The following is a 9107-nucleotide window of genomic DNA, read 5'->3' on the forward strand; positions in this document are numbered from 1 at the left end:
AAATAAGAACAACAATAATAAAACTTTCATAATGTTATTGTCTGTCAAAATTTTAATAGCTTGTGTGTGCTTTTCCTCTTGAAAATAGAATTGCATCACCGCTAACATCCCCCTGCTACCACTGAGCCAATAACACAGAAAATAATCAGCGTTCGGGAGCATCAAGCAATGCCCTAATTCCCTATTCTAGAGCAAATTTTGTCCTGTATTATGTAGTGTCCAAAACATATTTCCCATAATGTTTTTCTGACTGACATGACTCCTAATCTGGTGAACTGGGTTCACTTCCCTGCTCCTCCACATGCAGCTGCTGGGTGACCTTGGGCTAGTCACACTTCTTTGAAGTCTCTCAGCCTCACTCACCTCACAGAGTGTTTGTTGTGGGGGAGGAAGGGAAAGGAGATTGTGAACCGCTTTGAGACTCCTTAAGGGAAGTGAAAGGTTGGATATCAAATCCAAACTCTTCTTATCTTAAAGTGCAGGAGGAAATATGAATGTGCACAGATGGTTTCGAGTTCCAAAGAAGGGGATTCCAACTAAACACCAGGAAGAACTTTCTGATGGTAAGAGCTGTTCAACAGTGGAGCAGTCTCCCTCAGAAGGTGGTGGGCTCTCCTTCCTTGAAGGTTTTCAAGCAGAGGCTGGATGGACATCTGTCATGGATGATCTAGCTGAGATTCCTGTATTTCAAGGGGTTAGGTTAGATGACCCTTGGGATCCCTTCCAGCTCTACAGTTCTATGATTCTGTATCAGCTCATTTAAATATATTGGTCAGGGAAATGGTAAACATTAAATATATGACACCAAATGGTTATGGGAAAGCCTTCTTTGCCGATGATAGATGCAGACACTGCGGGTGTTATCACTAATTTCCTATTTAGCACCAGCCCCACAAAATTCAGTTAATTGAGTCCTTATGTAACAATTGACGCCAGACTCTGTCTGTGAGCTGGAAGCTATTGTAGTCTTATGGATTAGTCAGGCGGGCAGAAAAAAGCTTCAGTGCTAAGGAAAAGACTACATTAAAAAAATGCAAGCCAGTGTCCTCATTCTGGTACTGGAACATTAAAATAATCTGTGAATTACCTTTTCACTGCTATATTATCCCTCCCCTCTCAAAATCCCTTCCAGCTGGGTAATGCTAGACCATTCAAACAAAAAGTAATGGTTTATGTAGCATTTTTAGCATGCATCTCTCAGCAGTCATTAAATTCAGGTATATTTAGTTACTGAGCTGGTAGGACAGCAATGTTGCTATAATTCTCTGCATATTTATTTATTTATGAATTGATATATAATGTTTGACTGAAATGTTTGCCCTAGATTGCAGTCCAAGACATTGGCCTGTATCCAGAGAACCTCATGCAGAGTTCCACCTGTGCAACTAGGTTCCCCATAATTTCATTTCTGCAGCTCCCCACAGCCACGCCTGTGAGTTGAGAGACCCCGCCCTGTGCCAGTGGCTGAACATTCAGTTTGTCGCCAGGTCTCCCTCCTTCCCTCCCTATGTGTTAGGCTTGCTTTGTTCTTGACCTTGCAATGGACATTGTTTGTCACTGTATTTCCCTCCAGGTCAACTGGCTCTTGCCTGGTGGTTTGCCTACCACATAGCAATCATCACAACTTTTGGTGGTTTAGGCAATGGGTAAGCCTTAGGTTTGGTTGGAGAAGAGGTTGTAACCTCCACTTGCCCTTCCAAAGAGAATGGTATCCCATTAAAGAGATCCGGGAGGTGTTGCTTCTGTCCAAAGCCCAAGCAGGAACTAGGGCCATAGCACTCCTCAAGGCGGCAATCCCACAGGGGTGTTCCTATGTCATAGGACTCCCCTGCTTCCAGGTTGACCCTGCCAGAAATCCTTCCATCAGGTGGGCTGGAGGTCAATGGTTATACCCAATGCCTATGTCAACCTCTACATCTATAATCAATAAGGTTGTGGCCTTATTTCACCTCAAACATGTCTTGACCGGTTATTCTCTGTAGAGACTCAACGGGTGGTGGTGCGGCACCCTATTTTCATTGGAGAAATTTTGGAGGGTATGCATTAGTAAACCAAACATGTACGTATGTTCTCTCTCTCTCTCTCTCTCTCTCTCTCTCTCAACCGTCAGACATTGTGAATTTTATTATGGACACAATGTCTTTTTTCTAGTTCATTTTTATATTCTCTGGAGGGAACATGGAGTTGAGCTGTGGTTCTATTTTCTACATTGAACTGGAACAAAATATTTTGGAGGCACTTCACTATACCTCTTAGAGCTTGCTGCCAGACTTTATGTCCTTGAATGAATGGCACATTTTCCTTGAAGTATCAAAATAATCACCCACAAATGAGATGATATCGAGCCTCCTGATGCAGCAGGTTCCTGGGGTGAAGTATCCAAATTGCATAGGAGGCCTCTGAAGGGTTATATTATGGCCCGACCATGTTAATTTGAAATCCAGATCTCATTAAAGCCTTTGGCAATTCTGAGAAGGATTTCAGTGGGATCAAAGTTCACTGCTGATCCCTGGATATCACTTCTGCAGTTCTCCACACACACACACACACACACACACACACACCCTTTCACTGTATCATATAATTAGAAAGAATCATGGACAGAGTAATCCTGAAGGAAAAGTTTAATTTCCCTTTTCCAAGTTTACAGAGGTATTTCTGAATGAAGTATAATTTCATTATTTTAAAAACCCAATGGAGAAGGCCAGTTTCCCCTCTAAGGATAGTATATTGTTTCAGCAGCCATTTTAAAAGCACAGCACTGCAAAAGGGTTTAGTACAAAGGAGAAACACTCTGAATTTGAAAGTGATTTTTTTCAAACATCTGGTCGTGGGGTGCGGTGGGAGAGAAAGAGTGAGTTTCTTTCCCAAGAGAAATAAGCTTTATAACTATCTCCTTCTTAAAAGTTCACTAGTTACTGAAGGGTACGAACATCGGTAGGCAAACTAAGGCCCGGGGGCCAGATCCAGCCCAATCGCCTTCTCAATCCAGCCCATGGACGGTCCAGGAATCAGCGTGTTTTTACATGAGTAGAATGTGTGTTTTTATTGAAAATGCATCTCTGGGTTATTTGTGGGGCATAGGAATTCGTTCATGTTCTCCCCCCAAAATATAGCCCAGCCCCCCACAGTGGACCGGCCCCATGCTGGAAAGGTTTGCTGACCTCTGGGTAAGAATGATTGTAGGGTTTCTTGTTTGTTTGTTTGTTTGCCCTTGCATGGTTACTTCAGAGATCTCAATGGGAAAACAGCTTGGTAGGGGGAGGGCACATTAAAACAAAGAAGCATATGATTTCATTTTTAGGAGAAGGAAAGAGATTTCAATTTAGGATAATAAAATTCAAGGGGAACTGTACCTTGTGCAGGTGGCTGTTGCTGGCTTAGTCACTACGAGGACTGATGCATACAAGTTGTTACCATGGCAATTCCTTAATCATGGTATAGGATGAGTAATGGAGATAGTTAGGTTCACTCTTTCACTTACCCCATCATTCTTCACCAAGGAAATACAAGACTTAAACTGTGCACAAATTCTAGCCAATCTGCCCCTTTCCCAGCATTTGGTTTTTCATACAAGTTGGATTTCCCCTCCCTGCTCCAAATATGTAGGGCAGGGATGGGGAACTTGTAAGATACTTTTGGATTTCAGCTCCCATTATCCCTGACTACAGACAATGCTGCCTAGGATTGATGGGACTTGGGAGTCCAACCTTCAGAGTCATTTTTTAAAGACTATCACTGAGCTTGTTGGGCTGATCTGACGTTTGGTCCCCCCCCCCCGCAACACAATTTATAGCAATGGGTGGTCCAGAGGAAATTTGATAGCCTCATCTGCATTCTCTGCACATTAGAGACAATGCCATTATTTTTCATTTCTTCCCCTGCCATTGAGAACCTGCTGCGGCGATTATTTCTTTCAATGTTTTTCTTTCTCAAATCTGATACAGCCAGCAATAGAAAAAAATAAACAAAAACTTATAGCACAAACTAATCTTGAGGTTTACCTCTATATCCTCCTTTACAAGACTGCATCAGTTTCAGGGATGAATCAAATAGATTAGAAATATGGATGGCTGTGTAGGAAAGTTCACAGGTCTACTCTCATTACAGACACCAGTGTTTTCAAGGAGCCAATGTGATGTAGTCTAGATGTTGTGGAAAACAATTCCCATCATCTTTGACCATTGGCCATTGGCTGATGAGATTTGTAGTTCAAAACAGCTGGAGGGCACCATGTTGGCTACCCTGTTTTAAAGCATTTGTTGAGTGATACCCAAGTAAAGTATACTCCGAGCAGACACATTAAAATCAATGAGCTTAAGTCAATTGATTTAAATGGATCCACTCTGAGTATGGCTGACAATGGATATCACCCATTATGTTTTGTGGTTATACTTCATAATAGCAATATGTCTTTCTCCTCAGGTGTTCCTGTGGAATATCAGAAATGACATCCCTTCTCCATAAATTGCGTTCCTGCTTATGGCACAATACAGGATAGGAGTTTATCACTAACATGTACTGTCAGCTATGTTTTCTTAGCACTTTGTTCCAGAGTTTAGATGTGTGAAGTCTGAACTTTTCAACATGCAATTAAAACAACAACAACCCAAGCCCAAGCCCAATTATGGCTTTGTTAGAGAGATATAATGTCGAGAGAGATATAATGTTGGGGCCTCAGGGCTCTTTTGCAGAAATTGTGAAATTATTTCTGGAGGAGGAGCAGATGAAGAGTTTCTACCAATAATTCAATGAATCATACTTTCCCCATAATTCCAATAAAAAAGGAGAGAAGAGTCTAAACCTCTGCAATCCTTTCCCAAACCATCCCCACCAGATCTCACTACCCGTGGAGTTAAAAACTTAAGTTTGTAAGTTGTCCCTTCTGTAGATAATAGGATCTTCAGGAGTGATTTAATTGGAGAATAGATGCAGGAGGGTACACCTCTACCTAAACACTATGACCTTTATCCAAATGTCCTCCTCCTTTTTGTTAAATAAAAAGATGTAAGGGCTGTTCATGACATTCAATGCACGTACAACCTGTGCACATGTGCACACAGGTCAGTGATCTTAACACATGTATTGGTAGTTCCAACCGCAACATTTCCATGTCCCTTTAGGAAAGGCTTGGTAAAGACAACAGCTGAATGATTGGAATGTTCTGCAATTTGATGCCTCCTTTGTTATAAGCAGACAACAATGTATACAGTGGTACTTTGGTTCTCAAACGCCTTGGTTCGGAAGCCGCACATCCAATGTGACTGTTGGCTATTGTTTCCAGGGCGCCTGCACCAATCAGAAGCTGCGCCTTGGTTTTCGAACATTTTGGAAGTCAAATGGACTTCCGGAATGGATTAAGTTCAATAACAAAGGTATACCACTGCATTTGGCGCTTATGTTTTTGCTATTTATTTTGCATTTTTGTTTTTGTGGCTTTTTTTTGGTTAATTTGTTTTTGTGACTATGTGGAACCCAGTTCAGCTACTGATTGATTGATTGTGTGACTGGAAAAGCCTCCCATCCAAACAATGACTATCATCAGTGCAGGTAAGAAAAAAACAGTAATTTAAATTTTTATCATCTACAATACGGTCTTATTTTTTTATAGTACAGTACATTGATTATTGCTTTCATTTTATGGATCAATGGTCTCGTCAGATAGTATAATTCATGTTAAATTGCTGTTTTAGGGGTTGTTTTTAAAAGTCTGGAACGGATTAATCCTTTTTGCATTACTTTCTATGGGAAAGTGCACTTTGGTTTTGGAACGCTTTGGTTTTGGAACGGACTTTCGAAACGGATAAAGTTTGAGAATCAAGGTACCACTGTACATTATAATACTAAAAGCAACATGACTGCAGGAGTGATTAGCATGACCATCACAGTTATTAGCCAAAACAAATAATAAATGTGATCATTGCGATAATCATTCCTGCAAGAATTACCGCACCCAATCGTATATAAGAAATGTGGTGCTTGTGATTTGGCTTCTTTGAAATGTGTTGCAGTATGTGTCTGAAGGCCAGTTGATGGGGTATACAAAAGGATGGCCCGGCTGGTAGGTCTCCTAGTGGTACCTTGGGTTACATATGCTTCAGGTTACATATGCTCCAGGTTACAGACTCCACTAGCCCAGAAATAGTGCTTCAGGTTAAGAACTTTGCTTCAGGATGAGAACAGAAATCGTGCTCCAGCGGTGCGCCAGCAGCAGGAAGCCCCATTAGCTAAAGTGGTGCTTCAGGTTAAGAACAGTTTCAGGTTAAGTACAGACGTCCGGAACGAATTAAGTACTTAACCAGAGGTACCACTGTATCTTTTTTGGAAACAGAAGGCAGGACTAGATGAGCTCTGGCCTAATTCAGCAGGGTTCTTCGTATGCACTTTTGAAATTCTCCTTGGGTAGGTATCAATGCAACAGATAACTAAATATAATTTATTATATCAAATACAATAGTAACTGTGTTACATAAATCGTAAGATATAATTATTCAATATAATAAAAAGTCAGATTTGTTGTTTGAACAAGAATACATCAATGATTTGCTTTGGAATGCCATTTTAAAAAAGCATTTTGTTCTGTAGTACACTGAAGTTTTACTTCTTTCTTTCATAAGCTACTTACAGGATTTTTTTTTCAAGAACTCTCAGTTTTGAAAAAAGGCAAAAAACCAAACAAAAACCAAACAAAATCAAATCAAATCAAGGAGAAAGAGGGAGTGAGAGCAAGCAGTTTCTCCTCTGGGCTCTTTTCTCTCAGGTTATTCAAGTTCTTCTATTGCTGCCATCTTAGCAGTTTCTGTTACTTGCCATCGTGCTCCGGCTTGGGCCACACAGAGGTATTATTTATCCTCCCCAAAAATGCCTCCTAAAGAACTGCCTAACATCAAACTTAATTGACAAGCTGGAAAAATAGCTATGGTGTACCAAACCACCAGCAGTATCCTCCCGAGAATTTGCTCCTTTCCTTTCCTTCACCTCTGAAAAGTCTGCTGGAACGAGCCAAAAAGACCTGCCACAGGAAATCACAATTTCCAAAGTTATGTTTCCATCTTATATTTAAAGATCAGATATCCTAGTGGCATTCCAGCCCCACGCTGTAAATCAGCTAGCGCGTGCCCTATAGCCAAACATTTGAGCTGAAATGGCTAAGAGTGGGGAAAGGTGCAATAGAAGAAAAAAATACTGGTGCATGATAGGCTGACTGAAACAACTGCCGCAAACTTTGGTTGAGCTCCTGGGACAAAATCTATGCTGTCATGAGAACAAGGCAGGGTGATGATTAAGCTAGGTGTAGACAAGTAACACAGCACATATTTCAAAAGTCTTCTTGGCATTGTCCTCTGCATACAGAATAAAATGCATTTTTTAGGCACTTCCTCCGTAGATGCAACTGAAGCTACAAGAACTGCTGAAAAGTGTCAGGAACACGGATGCTGTTGGATCAGTCTGCGTTCCCTTATCTTCCCTTAAATACTGGATAGAATTTCTGAACACCAACCTCTTTGTTTGCAATTTGTCTGGAGTAAGGTAGCAAGAGCTATCCATTAATTTATAAAATGTCAAATGGTCATGTTCATTCTTCTGTGACTGTTTTGGGCTTCAGTCATATGCACTCATACAACATATGAATATAAATTTACAAGAAACCTTTCCCTCAAATCTAACAGGATAGAATAGTAGTTACCCATTGAGAGGAAAATGCACTCTGCACATGTGGGTGGCACCCTGCAATTAACATCTACAATACATAAACATTTAGGGACATGGGTGGCGGTGTGGGTTAAACCACAGAGCCTAGGGCTTGCCAATCAGAAGGTCAGCGGTTTGAATCCCCGCGACGGGGTGAGCTCCCATTGCTTGGTCCCTGCTCCTGCCAACCTAGCAGTTTGAAAGCACGTCAAAGTGCAAGTAGATAAATAGGTACCGCTCCGGCGGGAAGGTAAACGGCGTTTCCGTGCGCTGCTCTGGTTTGCCAGAAGCAGCTTAGTCATGCTGGCCACATGACCCGGAAGCTGAAACGCTCCCTCTGCCAATAAAGCGAGATAAGCGCTGCAACCCCAGAGTTGGTCACAACTGGACCTAATGGTCAGGGGTCCCCTTTACCCTTACATAAACATTTAAGAACATAAGAAGAGCCGGTCAGATCAGGCCAATGGCTTATCTAGCCCATCATCCTGATCTCACAGTGGCCAAATAGATATCTACGGAAAGCCCAAAAGGACAACAGCACTTGCTGCTCATGTGGTTTCCAGAGACATCCATACTGTGGAGGTAGGTTTTAGAGCAGGCTTCCTCAAACTTGGCCCTCCAGCTGTTTTTGGCCTACAACTCCCATGATCCCTAGCTAGCAGGATCAGTGGTCACTGGTCAGGGATGATGGGAATTGTAGTCTCAAAACATCTGGAGGGCCGGGTTTGAAGAAGCCTGTTTTAGAGGTTTCATGGATGAGTGTGGGGTCAGAAAACCAGTTCTTAGAATTAAGGGCTGCTTCATAGTGTATCAGGTGACACTCATATATTTAACTGCATTTTCCAATAAATATATGTGAACATTAAAATATTTTAAATCTCATTATCTCATTTGTCTGTTGTGTTTTAAGGCAAAACTGTGCTGGGCAAGTTAAATTATACCTAACATTGGTTTTCAATGGAAATTTACAGCATAATTAATGCAAGAGTGGGTTTTATTGGGTTTGTTTAATATATATCACTTATTATTAACATTACCATTTATCCAGGAATAGTCATTAATTAAAAACAGAAAACAGCTTTAATTACAGTGCACACAAATTCCCTGAGGGGCTAAAATAATTATCAGTTCTACAGCTAGATTTTTCAGCCTCCAAATGGGTTTTAGAAACTTGTTAGTTATAAAAAGAAGTGTGCTGACAAAACAAAATTATTATTTTTTGTTTTGAAACAGTACCCCAGCCACCTCAACTACTAGCTGTAACTTCCAAACCATCTTCAAAGGCAGCTGCATGTACAAAACATTGCAACAGTTCAACCTGGAGGTTACAGAGCATAGACAAGTAAAGCTAGACTATCCCTGTCCAGAAAGGATGGCAGATGGGCTAGTAGCTGAAGCTGATAAAAGGCACTCCA

Source organism: Podarcis raffonei, chromosome 1 (genome assembly GCF_027172205.1).
Source record: "Podarcis raffonei isolate rPodRaf1 chromosome 1, rPodRaf1.pri, whole genome shotgun sequence".
NCBI lineage: Eukaryota > Metazoa > Chordata > Lepidosauria > Squamata > Lacertidae > Podarcis > Podarcis raffonei.